At 36.4% G+C, this 16,357-nt stretch overlaps 1 protein-coding gene across 2 annotated transcripts in view; it reads left to right on the plus strand.

Annotated features, from left to right (window-relative positions):
- PPP1R9A (protein phosphatase 1 regulatory subunit 9A) overlaps window positions 1-16,357 on the plus strand; it is a 325,008-nt gene that overhangs the window by 277,999 nt on the left and 30,652 nt on the right. The gene's annotated exons all lie outside the window — the stretch shown is intronic.

The following is a 16,357-nucleotide window of genomic DNA, read 5'->3' on the forward strand; positions in this document are numbered from 1 at the left end:
GTCTAATTGCTGTGGCTAGGACTTCCAAAACTATGTTGAAGAGCAGTGGTGAGAGTGGGCATCCCTGTCTTGTTCCAGATTTGAGTGAGAAGTCGTTCAGTTTTTCCCCATTGAGGATTATATTTGCTGTGGGTTTATCATAAATGGCTTTGATTATATTCAGGAATGTTCCCTCTATACCCACTTTGGCGAGGGTCTTGATCATGAATGGATGTTGGACTTCGTCAAATGCTTTTCCTGCATCTATTGAGATGATCATATGATTTTTGACTTTTCTTTTGTTAATGTGGTGTATGATGTTGGTTGATTTGCGTATGTTGAACCATCCTTGTGAACCTGGGATGAACCCTACCTGGTCATGGTGTATAATTTTTTTGGTATGTTGTTGGATTCGGTTGGCTAAAATTTTGTTGAGAATTTTTGCATCTATATTCATCAGTGATATTGGGCGATAGTTTTCTTTTTTGGTGGTATCTCTGTCTAGTTTTGGAATGAGGGTGATGGTGGCATCATAGAATGTCTTTGGGAGTATTCCTTCTTCTTCAATCTTTTGAAAGAGTTTAAGGAGGATGGGCACCAATTCCTCTTTATATGTTTGATAAAATTCACCTGTGAAGCCATCTGGTCCTGGACTTTTATTTGTAGGGAGTGATTTTATGACCTCTTCAATTTCATTTCTAGTGATCGGTCTGTTCAGTTGGTCTGTTTCTACTTGATTCAGTTTTGGCAGGCTGTAAGATTCTAGAAAATTGTCCATTTCTTCCAGATTGTCAAACTTGTTGCCATATAGTTGTTCATAGTATTCTCTTATGGTTTTTTGTATTTCTGCTGTATCCGTTGTGATTTCTCCTTTTTCATTTATAATTTTGGTTAATTGGATTCTTTCTCTCCTCTTTTGAGTGAGTCTGGCCAGGGGTTTGTCAATTTTGTTCACCTTTTTAATTTTCTCTATTGTTTTTTGAGCCTCTATTTTATTGATTTCTTCTTTGATCTTTATAATTTCCTTCCTTCTGCTGACTTTAGCACTTTTTTGTTCTTCTTTTTCTAATTCATTTAGGTGGAGGGTTAAGTTGTCCATTTGGGATCTTTCTTCTTTTTTGAGAAAGGCCTGTATTGCTATAAATTTCCCTCTGAGCACTGCTTTCGCAGCATCCCATAGATTTTGAGCGGTTGTGTCTTCATTATCATTTGTTTCAAGGTAGTTTTTAATTTCCTTCTTGATTTCCTCATTGACCCATTGGTTTTTTAGTAGCATGTTGTTTAGTCTCCATGTAGTAGGTTTTTTCTCTTTCCTTTTCCCATGGTTGGTTTCTAATTTCATGGCATTGTGGTCAGAGCAGATACTTGAGATAATTTCTATGCTCCTAAATTTGTTGAGATTAGCTTTGTGTCCCAATATGTGGTCGATTCTTGAGAATGTTCCATGAGCATTTGAGAAGAATGTGTATTCTGATTTTTTTGGATGTAGTGTCCTGAAGATATCAGTTAAGTCTAACTTTTCTATTGTTTCCTTTAGCATCTCTGTTGCTTTATTAGTTTTCTGTCTAGAGGATCTGTCCATTGATGTGAGGGGGGTATTAAAGTCTCCTGCTATGATTGTATTCTCATCAATATCTCCCTTTATGTCTGTTAATATTTGTTGTATGTATCTGGGTGCTCCTGTATTTGGGGCATATATGTTGACGATAGTAACATCCTCTCCTTGGATGGATCCCTTAATCATTAAGTAGTGTCCTTCTTTGTCTTTCTTTATGTCTTTTGTTTTAAAGTCTATTTTGTCTGGTATGAGCAGACAAAAATCTTTTTTGAGGCAGTGTGTCTTTTCTGGAGTGTTGATGGGGCGAACAGTGTTTCTTTGAAGCAAAGGAGGGCTTCCTGAGGGCAGACAGGACTGGGAGGTCCACACCACGATGGTAGCAGATTTCACTTGGTCATGCAGAGCTTGCTCTGGTGTTTTTAGGCTGTGGGGTTCTTGCAGGGGGTTGGTGGTGTTGGGCAGCTGTTCCTCAGGAGTGCAGCACCCCCTGGGGGCTGGTGCAGCTATCTGGGTCACTGAGAACTGGGTCACTGGGATCCCTTTCTCCTTTGCACCGTTGTTGCGACTCCTGCTTTTCTGTCATGTCTATTGGCGTGAAATATTTTTCCCCACCCTTTCACTTTCAATCTATATGTATCTTTTGTCCTAAGGTGAGTTTCTTGTAGGCAGCATATTGAAGGTTTTTGCCTTTTTATCCACTCAGCCACTCTGTGTCTTTTGATTGGGGCGTTGAGTCCATTGACATTTAAGGTGATAATTGATAGATGATTCTTTATTGCCATTTGAACCTCGTGTTCCAGTTGATTCTATGGTTCTCCATTCTTCCTTTCTTTTTTTTTTGGTTGGATGGTCTCCTGTTATTATCTGCTTGAGTGTATTTTTTTTTTCATTTTTTGCAAATGCAATATTTGGTTTTGGCTTGTGGTTGCCCTGTTTTTTAAGTATGCTAACCCCTTCCCATAATTGTGTGTTTTAGCCTGATGTTCCTGTAAGTTCAAACACTTCATTACTATATTAAAATTAAGAAGAGAAACATACAAACAAACAAACAAAAAGGGTTATTTACTTCCTAACATCCCTTGCCCACATTTTATGGTTTTGATGACTCTTTTTTATTTCTTTCTTTTTAATTTTATTTTGTTTGAAGCATGTTCATGATTAAATCTGTATGCTGGCTTATTTGAGTGACTGCTCTCTGATTGCGGTTTCCTCAGTCCTAGTTCTTCCTCTTCTTTTTTTTTTTTTCTTTTCTTTTTTCCTCCCTTTCCTTCCTTTCTTTTTGGTTTAGAGAAGCCCTTTCAATATTTCCTCTAACCTGGGTTTTGTGTTGCTGTATTCTTTAAGTTTTTGTTTGTTGGAAAAAATTTTTATTTCCCCTTCTATTTTAAATGATACTCTTGCTGGATAGAGTGTTCTAGGTTGCATATTTTTTCCTTTTAGCACTTTAAATATCTCTTGCCATTCCCTCCTGGCCTGTAGTGTTTCTGTAGAGAAGTCAGTTGATATTCTTATGGGGTTTCCCTTCTAGGTAACATTCTGTTTTTCTCTTGCTGCCTTTAGGATCCTCTCTTTATCACTAACTTTTGCCATTTTTATTATGATGTGTCTTGGTGTGGGTCTGTTTGGGTTCAGTTTGTTTGGGGCCCTCTGTGCTTCTTGTATCTTGAACCCAGTATCCTTTAGATTTGGGAAGTTTCCATCAATAATTTATTCAAATATATTTTCCATCCCCTTATCTTTTTCTACTCCTTCTGGAATTCCTATTATGCGTAGATTGGCCCACTTTATATTATCCCATAGGTCTCTTATATTGCTTTCCAGTTTTTTGATTCGGTTTTCTGTCTGTTGACCAGATTGAGTGATTTCCATTATTCTATCTTCCATATCACTGATTCGTTCTTCTGCATTATTCATTCTGGTTTTTACTGCCCTTAGTTCAGTTTGCATCTCTGCAAATGAATGTTCTAGTTTTTCTTGGCTCCTCCTTATATTTTCTAGTTCCTTTCTGAGGGTATCTGCATTACTGTTCATATCTTCATATCTTAATTCCTTCATATCATACTCTTCATATCTTAATTCCTTCAGTATTTTCACTATTTCTCTTTTGAACTCCAGGTCTTTCGGACTGCAGAGATCTGTTTCATTGTTGACTGTTTTAGGTGAGTTCTCCTGTTGGTTTGACTGGGGGTGGTTTCTCAGCTTCTTCATCTTGCTTGTTGTTTTCTTTCTCCTGAGGGAGTTTTTACTCTCCGTTATCGGGCAGTGTTTGCCTTGTCACTGCCGTGGAATATTTCCTGAGGGCTGGCGTTGTTGGTCAATCTTTTTTGAGGCAGTGTGTCTTTTCTGGAGTGTTGATGGGGCGAACAGTGTTTCTTTGAAGCAAAGGAGGGCTTCCTGAGGGCAGACAGGACTGGGAGGTCCACACCACGATGGTAGCAGATTTCACTTGGTCATGCAGAGCTTGCTCTGGTGTTTTTAGGCTGTGGGGTTCTTGCAGGGGGTTGGTGGTGTTGGGCAGCTGTTCCTCAGGAGTGCAGCACCCCCTGGGGGCTGGTGCAGCTATCTGGGTCACTGAGAACCTAAGAGGCTCTTCCCTAGGGCAGCCCAACTCAGAAGGACGGCCTCTGGAGCCGAGGACTCGGTGCCCAGTCCCCACCCAGGCTTCTCAATTTTTGGTGACTGTGCCCATAGTTCAGATGGTCCATTCGGTTTTTGATCGGCTTTTCCATACTCCAACTTACTGCTACACTCTTCTCTGCATCTGGAGATTCCTCCGGTTCGTTTGATCTTTCCCCCGAGTAGGTGACTTTCCAAGGTGTGGGATCCCTTTCTCCTCTGCAGTTCCCTTTCGGGAGCGCCTGTCCCGCTCGGATTCACCTTCTCTCACTCTCCTCTTTTCTCCTGTTCTGCCCCGTAATGTCACGAACTTCTTGCCGTTATTGGAGTTTAGGTTCTTCTGCCAGTGATTGGTTGCTGTTCTGTGCGAGTCATTTATTCTGTAGATGTGCTTTTTTTTGTTGTGTTTGTGGGAGAGGGCGAGCGTGTCCCCCTACTCCTCCGCCATCTTGTCCTCTCGACCCCTTTGAATCTTCTTTTCCTCCTTCCTGCTTAGCCTCATTTCGCTTGCTCCCAGAATCCCGTAGCAGAGTCGTCACACCAGCTCTTTAGTACAGAACGGCTGTGCCGGAACACAGTGGACGGAGCAGGGAAGGACACCGTAATCAACACAAATTTACTCATATTTAAATTAAAATCTTTATCAAGAAAAGCAAGGGGAAGTAACCAGCTGCCATTAAGAGTATCTGCCTTTTTCACCACCTGGGTGTTTTTAAATTCTTATTCTTCATTCATTCATGCAGTATCTAGAAGTAACTTGGAGAGACACCTTTATATGACAGGACAGAGTGAATTGAAAGTGGCAAAGTAGGAGTTCCTGTTGTGGCTCAGTGGGCTAAGAACCTGACATAGTGTTCGTGAGGATTCAGGTTTGATCCCTGACCTTGCTCTGTGGGTTAAGGGTCTGGCATTGCTGTAAGCTGTGACGTAGGTCACAGATGCAGCTCAAATCCAGTGTGGCTGTGGCACAGGCCAGCAGCTACATTTCCAGTTCAATCCCTAGGTAAGGGAGAACAAAGAGGATGAGGACAGAGTGGAGCCAGAAATGATGCTACGAGTATATATACCACATTTATGTTATTTCTGAGTCTTTAATTTCGCTCTAAGATTTCTAGTCATCAGAAGGGAATGGAAACCTTTGTCCATGACATTGTCCACAATGTTTGTAAGATAAAAAGAAACCATCTGCTCATGAGACTACAGCAATATGTACAAATGATGCATTTGGAGCAAACAATGATATTAATATTGATAACATCCTTATAGTAAATCCATTGATGATTGTATTAGGGGATATTTGTACAGTGAACCTCAGTAGACTAATAGCATCACATAAATATGCACTGTGGTGTTCAGTAAAAGCAGTTTATTTATTTATTTTATTTGTCTTTTTAGGCCCACACTGGTGGCATATGGAGGTTTCTAAGGGGTCAAATTGGAGCTGCAACCGTGGGCCTATGCCAAAGCAACGCCAGATCTGAGCCATTTCTGTGACCTGCATCACAGCTCATGGCAACAAAGGGTCCTTAACCCACTGAGTGAGGCCAGGGATACAATCTACATCCTCATGGATACTAGTCAGATTCATTTCGGCTGAGCCACGACAGGAACTCCCTAGTAAAAGCAATTTAAATCACTGAGGGGAGAAAATGGATTAAAAAATGATGGTCTCTCTTTACCTAGCTTGGTGCTCAGGTGTTCTGTCATGTATGTCAGGTGAAATTTGCTAACCATGTTTAAAACTTCTAGAATGTGTTACTGAGAGAGATGTGTCAAAAAACATCTAACACTATAATTGTAGATTTATCTATTTCTTCTTTTAGATATGTCAATTTTTGCTTCATGTGTTTGAGGTAGTATTAATAGGTTCATATCATTTCAAATTGACATATCTTCTTGGTAGATTGACCTCTAATCATTAGGAAATGTCCCTCTTTATTTCTAGTAATTCTCTTTCTTATCTGCTTTGTTCAATATTTGAAAAGCTGTATCAGCTTTCTTTTAGTAAGTTTTGTGTGGTGTCTTTTTCCCTTCTTTTACTGCAGGTTTTCTATGTCTTTTATAAGCAGAAGATAGTTGTTTATTACAGTCTCAATCTTGTTTTAAAAATTTTTTCTCAATCTTTGGATGCATTTAGAAAGTTGCTTTTTTAGTTTATTTACTGATATGTTAAGTTTAAATCTAACATCTTACTGTTTCTCATCTAACAGAAAAAAAGAACATCTTTCTTTGTTCTTTTTATCTGTATTCTTGCCTTCTTTTGGATTAATGAAGTGGGGATTTCTTTTCTTATTTTTTTTCCTATATTAACTTTTATTCTTTGTGGGTATACCTATAGATAAAATTTAGAATATTTGCTGGAGGGATGGATTGACTATTCACTAAAATGTGCCAACTTAATGATTGTGGATTATTTGTTTGTTTGTAAACAAGTTTATTACAAGTTTGTAAACAATTTTAATAGTGACAAAGAATTTCTAAACATGAAAGAATATCAGTGGCTATACCTTATAACCAATAATTGAAATTGAATGGACAAGCTTTATTGCCAGTCTTCATTTTATAAAAATAATCTATTCATTGGTTTTATGTGAAGTCAAATTTGTTCTGTTTGGGAATGAGTCCCTACTGCAATTAAAAATATCTTCCCCATTGGAATGTGACCTGCATAATTGAGTAAAGAGTTGAAAAAAGTCCTCAAAGAGCGAAGTTTTCCTTTTTCTTAAAACACATTCTTTTTTGTACAAGTTTTTCTTTTCCTTAAAAGATAATCTTTGTAATACAGTACAGGCGTAGTTCATAAATGAGCTTTTAATAAATATAAAATGTCAATAAATTAGAAGTTATGCTCCCTGGCAAATGCATTACACTCCTAGAAGTTAGAGTATGGTTTTCTGTGTAATTAATTTGATATATATCTGTATATTTAACAATTAAGCTAGATATGGGGTTAACATAGGTTTATGAGGTTTAAACTACCTAACACAATTGTGTTCTGGAATAGAGTTCCTCTTCTGCTCTTGGATGAGCAGAGTGAATACCCATTGGCTAGCCAGAATTCTCTTAAAAACAAAAAACAACAACAACAACAACAACAACAACAAACTACTGTTCATAAACATAAATTTTGAATTGAGAAAGGTATTTTAAAGATATATATATATATATTATCATGGCCAACTATGCAAGGAACCCAAAGTTCGTTTAACATTAGAAAACTCACATAATCCACACATTAACTAAAGGGTAAATGTATATAGGTAAATGTATATAATCATCATATTAGATAAAGAGAAATATTAAAGTTGAATACTTATTCATGATAAAAAGTTTATTAAACTAGAAATACAAAGGAACTTTCTTAACTTGTTATATGAGGCTAACCAAAGTCTATAGCAGCCATCATTTTAAGTGGTAAAATGTTAACATCAAAAATTTCCTTTAAAATTAAGTCTGTTTTTAATATTTCACACTAAATGTGTATTACCACTTCTTTCACTGTTATCCTAGAGGTCCTAGCAAGTAGTAGACAAACAGAAGAGATACAAGATATAAGGAATGAAAAGAAAGAGGCAAAATAATTATTCACTGATAATAAATAAATCTCAAGAGTCTATAGATCATTAGAATTAATAAGAGTTTAGCAAGGTGGATGGCTCTAAGAATTATTGGACGTCAGTCAATTCTAACGAACAGAAAACATAATTTTTTACAAGCTACTATTTGTGATAGCAACAAAAAATATGATAGCCATTATGAATGTAACAAAAGAAGTTGAAGACCCATGAAAAATTCAAGAAGACCGATATAATAAATCAAAAGAGATAGGCAGCCTCAATATTGTAAAAATGCCATTATGTTAAATTACTCTATATATTTCATACAATTTCCATCAGAATTTGAAAAGGGCTTTTATTTTTTGGAACTCGACATTGTTTCTAAAATGTAGATGGAAGAACAACTTGGCTCACATACTCCTGAAGAAAACCGAGGTGAGAGAACCTGTTCTTTCAGATACTGAGATTCTTTGTAAAGCAATAGTATTAAGACAGTATGGTATAATCTCAGCAATTGAAAAGTAGACTAGTGCAATAGAAAAGAATCCAGAAATAGACTGACCCACTCATGACAGTTTGAGAATGATACGAAACTGACACCACAGATTAGTGGGGAAAGGATAGACTAACAAATTGACCATTCCTATGGGAAAAAAGTGAAACTGGGTCTGATCTCATACCATTCATGAAATAGATTTCAAATGGATTATTAAAGTCTCAAATTTGAAAGGCAGTACTTTAAACTTTTAGAAGAAAATGGAGGATGTTTATGTGATGTCTTCTTTAACCAAAAATTCCAAATCACAGGAAAAATTTGATAAATTTGACCTCAGTAATATTAAGGAAAATCTAATCATCAAAAGACACTACAAAAACATGGAAAGAGAAGCCAAAAATTGAGAGAAGATATTTTCAGCCCTTGTAACCAAAAAAGTTTGTTGTTATCCAAAATATACTTAAACCTTACCCCAATCATAAGAAAACATAACTAACATAATGGAAAAATGGACAAAACATAAGCAATCCATTCACAATAGAAGAAACCCTAAGGTTGGTGAACATATACATTCAACCTCATTAATAAAATAAGGCAAAGATACAGTTCCATGGTAATATGTAATAGCCAGTATGTAGAGGGAAAACGGAAAACTTATACAACTATTTTGTCAAAACAATTTGATATTAACTAGTAAAATGGAAGATGTGCAAATTCTCTGGCCTATAAGTTCACTTCTGTGTGTATGTATGCTCTCCAGAGATTCTTGCCACATGTGCCAAAAGATATGTTCAGAAATGTCTGGAGTTCCCATTGTGGCTCAGTGGTAATGAACTCAACTAGTATCCATGAGGATGTGGGTTTGATCCCTGACCTTGCTCAGTGGATTAAGGATCCGGCATTGCCATGAGCTATGGTGTAGGTTGCAGACCGCTTGGATGTGGTATTGCTGTGACTGTGGCATAGGCCGAAAGACAAAAAAAGAAAGAAAAAAAGAAAAAGAAGAAAGAAAGAAAAAAAGAAATGGACAGCAACATCTCTCATAACAGCTATAGTAAAAAGACAATTAATCCTAGTCAAACCTTTTGACATAATGTTGAGCCAACAAAAAGAATGATTTGAAGAACATTATGTACCATTCATTACTGTGTATATAAAGTTTAAAAGCAAACAAAATTGATCAGTATATTCCTTAGAGATATGGAATAACTAGGAGGAAAATAAAAGACAGGATACAGCTAGGAATGGGGCATAGAGAGGGCTTCAAAAATACTAATTTAATTTCTTAAGCTTGATGGTAGATACATGGATGTCTTTTCTTCCTTTTCTGATTCTATGTGATTTACATATGTGGTATACTTTTTTGCATAAATACAATATTTTAAAGTACAAAATTTTTAAGTGGCATAATTAAAAGATTAGAATGAGTAAAACCACAAAAGTTTTTTTTAGGCTAAAAATATTAGTTTAATATGTAATCATTAAATTAAAAAGCCAGCACCAGCCAGATATTTACATTAATAAGAGTCCCTGAGGTCTTTGGACTCCTCCAAGAAATCATTTCTGCTGAGGCTGTAACCATGTGTAGTCTTTGTCTTTTTTGCCTTTCTCTGAGCCTTCAGTGTTAGCAGCCCTTTTCTGAAACCTGTGGATATGTGGCCAGGCCAGACTCCCTGCTCAGCATCTAATTTATTTCCTTATACTCCTAAGAGTATTTTGAACATTCACTTTTAGCTCCGGAACCTAGAATTTTAAAGAGGGTTAAAAACATTTTTAAAGCCAGAATTTATGAAATGGAGAGTTATTGAAAGCAAAGTGAAAGCTTGCACTATGTTATCAAGAGTGTCTTATGTGAAAACATGACATACACAGCAACATACACAGAATTATTCCATGCTGTCATGTTCTATTCTAAAGTGGAGTGGGGGAAAATTCTTGATTAGACTCAAGCTTTCTTTATCATGCATATAGATATAATTTCTTGGTAAACTTTTATCATTTTCATTTTTCTGGAACAAATTATTTTCAATAACTTTTAATCTCCAATAAGTAATTTTGACCATGAAATATTATTGAATTGCACTAATTAAAGGGTGAACATTCCCAGTAAATCACTGTGGAAAATTTTAATGAACAAGCCAAATGAATAAGAAATCAATACTTATTGATTGTTTTATGGCTTATCATTAAAGCCAAAAATCTGTTCTCTTGCTCAAAAAAAGCAAAGCACCTAAATTGCCTATCTAGTTTTGTGCAAGTTTTGCATCTGTCTCTGTGTAAGCCATTAAGACTTTTGTTGCCAAATCAACGAGGCATTCAAAAGGAGGTATTCAGTTGCAAAATGGCAACTATCCTTGGTTTATATTTCTCACTGCATCTTTGAAAGTTTACAGAAGTCACCAGATCCTTCAGTCATACTGAGATATGCATTAGTATTAGATGTTTAAAGTTGTTTTGATAGAAAGTAAGTTATTTTGTCAGAATGAGCTTAAGCTAAGTAATTTTCTGTTCATTTTAGGAAAAGTGGGCTACTTCATGTTTTATTTTGGCTTTTGAATAAAAGCCAATCAAACAAGGAAGATTATAATCTTCTGGAAGGAAAGATTACCATATCTGGACTATAGTTCCTTTTCAAGGAAATTTCACAAGCTAGCTATGTTCTGAAGTGTTTCTTATATTTTATAAATATGCTCTGGTTCACCATAGAATCCTCATTCTATAGATTAATAATATAGTTAAGCTAAGGTAAGCTGACGGAAATAGTCTGGGACGTCAGGGCGGAAGGATATAAAAGTAGCAAAGGAAAAATGTGCGGAGTTTTTTGTGTGTGGAGTGCATTCTGTGGGATCCTATAGATTGTTCAAGGCAGGTCACGAATTTCACTTAAGATGTCTACCAGCCAAGAGAGAAACACGATCGTTTGTGGGGGGGTCACAACATCTATAAAATTAAAACTCAAATAATGAACGGCTGTTTCTGGAGTTAGGACCAGAAAATTCTCTTCTGTGCATGGTTCTGAACAATCTGACAACCGTTTTGTTTCCATAGTTCTAGCATTGGGATCTTAAAGCCTTTTTCTGTATGGGGTACAAAAATCAGGTTGTAACTGAATTCTTTGAGTTGGACAGAAGTAATGTTCTACTTCAGTACTGTGCAGTGATTATTGCTGAGACCTATAGGAAAGTCCACTTAGGAGGAAAGTTAAGAAACATTAGAATACAGGTACACTGAAAACGCTATTGCTTGTGAGTTTTTTGATGAAACAGAAGGGTTTGACGGCATCAAAAAGTCATTCTGATTTTTTAATTTTTGGTTTTAATGTTTGATTTATTCAGGTTACATCATCAAAAACTTATATTTAAAAATTTTTGGTTTGCAAATTATTAAGTGATCTTTTAATCTCATTCAGTTCTTATTTATATAGTTAGCCAATTGAACATCTACAAACTTTCAAAGCTGCATTTATAAATTTGTTAAATTTTGATTTCCTTTTTAAGTGCTATTGTTAGCAACTATTTCCAATTCCGAAGTTCTTGTACATCTGTTCTATTAAATTTACAAGTATTGTGAACTTTAAGGTTTCATAAATCTTATGATGCTGTACAAAACTCAGTGTTCCTCTAGTCTAAAGATACTTTCCCATTTAGGAAGCCAACAACTGATATCTCAGGTAACTTAGGTTATTTTCTACCAAAGGCATAACATCTGAATTCTTCCTTTACTAAATGAGGAAGCTGTTATATCACAATATGTATAATTTGAGGAGTTACCTAATTAGCATGCTTGGGATTACTCCTATCGAGAGATTTTTGACAGAAAGATTCTTGTTGGCAACTCTTGGTGAGAACACAGAAGCTTGTTTATTGCTGTCCTTTCAAGACACTGTAACGTGAAGAAGAGGACATTTACATAATCCACCTTCTTAGACCTAAGTTCTGCACATGACTTCATATTCCTACTCACAGGGTCTGCAGTTTCCAACCAATTAGTCCATTTGATTTGGCTTTACATTTTTTTAAATTTTAGATTATGCTGATCTTCCTATCAGAATCTAAAGAGAACTGACAGTAAAGGAATCCTAAGATATTTAAATGTCCAGTTGTCTAAATCTAAATTCTATATCCCTTTATATTTTCAGAATCAAGCAACTCTTACAAGTGTTCCAAATGATATACAATGAGATTTAGGTTATTTCTTTTTTTTTTTTTTTCTGACTTATAGCCACTTCCTCTGTGAATAGTCTTGTGGCATTACTAGAAGTCATTCCTGAGTATGGACATTAAAATTAGAACCTCTCTCCCCTCTGAAAACAGGAGTGTTGGTCAACCATAAGGTGAAGAAAGCTAAGTTAAATATCAGACTGCACTGGAGAAGCACTCTGTTCAAACAAATAACCAAACTATGTTTCAAAGGCCATAGAGATAGTTTTGAGATTGCATTTACTGGTAAGGTGGTAGAAAAGGACTCCCTCAACATTCTTCATAGCTTAGCAAATGATACATTGGTTCATACAACCATAATCTCAAGACCTAATTGCTTGTTCTAAAATGGTGAAAAATCAAATCAGCCTGCAATCATCTGGCAGTAAAATAGCAAGACAGGCAAACAGCCTCTATACATGTAACAGCCTTCTCATATGGAGAAAGCTGATAGTCATAGGGGTTTTGACAACATATTCTGGGCTGATATCAACATGTGATAATATTAAGTCCTAAGACACCAAAGCTATCAGATTAGAGTGGAATTAAGATATCTGTAAAAGAAAATGTACTGAAAATATTTCTTCTTCTTTTTTTTCCTTTTTTTTTTTTTTTACTAATTTTAACTACATAATATAAAAATTTTAAAAACTACGTAATACCAGAGTTCCAGTTGTAGCTCAGTGGTAACGAACTCGACTAGTATGTATGAGGATGTGGATTTGATCCTGTCCTTGCTCAGTGGGTTAAGGATCCGGCATTGCTATGGCTGTGGCGTAGGCCGGCAGCTATAGCTCCAATTAGACTCCTAGCCTGGGAACTTCCACATGCCACAGATATGGCCCTAAAAAGCAAAACAAACAAACAAAAAATTTCCTAATGCCAAAAAATCTTAATACTACAAGTAAGACTAAAATACCTGTTAACCAGCATCTCTAAATCTAACACCTTACTTAGAGGTAACCACCATTTTCATTATCAAGTCTATCTTTCCAGTTCTTTTTCTATGCAATTGTATGCATATGTTTACCATTAGAAGATATATTTTATATTGCTGAATATTTTTAATATTTAAAATGAATATACATATTTTTCTGAAACTTTTTGTCCTACTTTAGTCACTTAAGAATATCTTGCCAACCTTTTTATGTCAGTAAAGACATTCACTGAATGCTTATTATGTACCGGTCACTTTTCCCAGAACTTGTGTATCTATTAATTCATTTAGTCTTCTTGACAATGCCGTTATTAATACATTTTTATTATCATTCCCATTTAGCAGCTGAGGATTCTGAGGGAAAGAGGGATTAGATAAATTGCCCAGTTTAGTGCCAGAGCCACTGATTTGGATTCTGTTCAAGCAAGACCAACTCCAGGTCTTCTCTCCTGGTAACCGTTTTTACACCGCCTCTCTGAGATACATAAACCTAACTCTGAATGTAATATGTATCAACCCAAAGCCCTACGGGCCCATCTTTTGTGAACTTGCAGTGACTGAATGATATGCAAATACTGTTCAAATTTAAAGATGCCACCAACTGCCTCATAAGGCTTGCCGTTTCATTTGATAATAGCACAAGCCAGACAGTGTAATGGTATAAGGTATGACTGTTTTGAGGAGAATAATGCATGTAAGAATGCAGAGCAGACCCCATTGTTATGCTGCTCCATTCCCCTGCTTCCCTCGCTGCCTATATCTGATCCGTGGGCAGCATTCCATTTACGTCAAAAATAACGTCAATCTAGTGAAAAAAACTGAATGACTCACAGCATTACTGTAGGGAAATGGTCTCTGTAATATGATCTATAGCATCCTAATTACACAGAACGTTTTTCATAACAGTTGCTAAAATCATAATCAAATCCATTAAATTCTTTTAAAGGATCCGATATTGAAGCAATATTGAAGCTAGCCTTAAAATGCAGGTGGATTAAAGTGGAGTCCCACCCACTCAAAACTGCATTATCATTAGCTACTTCCTATCTTTTCCGTATTTGTCTGTCTATATTTATTGATCCACTTATGTCTTCTCTGCTTTTGTATTTCTAGCTTCATCTGAGTCAGAGATACGCTATTTCAGAGTCTGGAGGATCTGAAAGAAAGAATAGAGATGAAAGGAGAGAGGAAAAGGAAATTTTCCTCTGATTCTAATGGACAGTAGAACAAAACACAATGGAGAGAAGGGTTAGAGGAAGAACCCGGGGTCTTGGGTTTATAAAAGCAGTGTTATGTTACTGATTAAGATCTCTGTAGAGAATGAGTGACAATAAGAGAACATGGTCACCTAAGCCCTTACACTGAGTGGCACATAACTTAGAAATGAACCAATTGAATTTCTCCTGCCACACTGTCATCTACAAAACTGACAGCTAGTTTTTCTATGTAACAGTTTTATTCCTTGGATAAATAAAAAGTAAAATTCCTCAGGTTTTGTTGTTGTTGTTGTTTTTCCTTCTGATGTCCTGTCCTTTTGGGAATTTGCAAGGTTAGGCTTTGATGTGTATTTTTGTTTGGAACATAAAGTAAGACTAAAAAGTTTCAAAGAGGGTGGAATACTTGAGAGTGACCTTCTAGAAAGAAAGCTTCTGAGGACCAAGCTCTATCCAGTCTTCCACAAATAGCTGTGGTGCAGTTAGCAGACAAGTTAGGAACCTTCTGTGTGCCTTTGGTTTTCCTAATTGAGGAAGAAGACTGGGCTAGAATTCTGAAGGTGCGTTTGAATTGTAATATTCTTATTCTTATATGACATGCTAGAAAAAGATAGCTTCCAGGGGTCATTAGATCACCTTCTAGTTACCCAGCAGCACAAGTCCCATACACATTTTCCTTCTCTTTCACACATCGCCTCTACTCTTCCCAAGGGAGATGATACTCGTAACGTCCGTAGTAGTTGCTTCTCTGAACAGCCACTTCTTCCAGCTTCCTTCTGGTATAAGCATTGTTGAAATGAAAGTTCTTAGTTCCTCTCTATTTTTCTGGTTCTTTACTTAAAAAATATATTTGTTCCTCAGGATGGAAATACAAATTACTGATTTGTAATCCTTAATCACTATATAAAGTGGCCTTGGGATCTTTGTTTTCAGGCCCTCAAAAATTGTTCATTGCACTTGATGTGTTGTTGGGCACTTGGATAATGGATTTAAAGCACTGCTTCTCAGACTCCAGCTGACTTCATGTTTAATAAATGTAGTTATATGTGTGTACTCTAGAGGTTTGCGTCTAGTCAGTACTAGCTGATAAAGAAGCAGACATACAAGATTGCCATTTGGGGTTGTCCAACACCAGACCCAGGCATGTTACTGAATAGGAATGGAACCAGAAGCCCCAGAATAACTCTCTATACTCTCAACAATCCTGCTAATGAGTATTTCTCATGTTCCCTCACTTGATTTTCTCAGTACTTAGTGATGAGGTAGCTACTGCAGTTCTGGATGTTGTGTTCTATGCTAGATCCTCCAGGGTCAGGGTTCTTTTATAAAACGAGAATGAGCCTCCTCCTTGGGTATTTTTGGCACCAGGTGACCAAAGCTGATACTAAACCAACCAAAGAAGAAATCATCTGAGAAATAATTTTTCTGTAGTTTTCAACATCCTCCTTTTTTATGCTCTTCCATGTGTGTGGAAGATTAATAATATTTCATAATAAGCTATTGGAGAAGTGAATTTCCTAGACTACTCATGTCATATGTGAATTGACAGCTGAAAACACTGAACCCTAATTGCATTAAAATCTTATTCTAATAATTTGTTCAATGCTAGCTAAATTGCAGTGCACAGACTAGTGTCCGAAGCCTCAAAAATCTAGAATAATCATGGCAGCTCATCAGCTAACTATGTGAAGAGGACAATACAATCAAGTTCTCTGACTTAAGGAGGGGAAAAAATATACTTAGCTGCTCTTTCTCTTGGGGCTATTGTGAGGAACAAATGAGATGATGTAAGTGACAGTGT

This window comes from Phacochoerus africanus, chromosome 11 (assembly GCF_016906955.1).
Source record: "Phacochoerus africanus isolate WHEZ1 chromosome 11, ROS_Pafr_v1, whole genome shotgun sequence".
Classification (NCBI taxonomy): domain Eukaryota; kingdom Metazoa; phylum Chordata; class Mammalia; order Artiodactyla; family Suidae; genus Phacochoerus; species Phacochoerus africanus.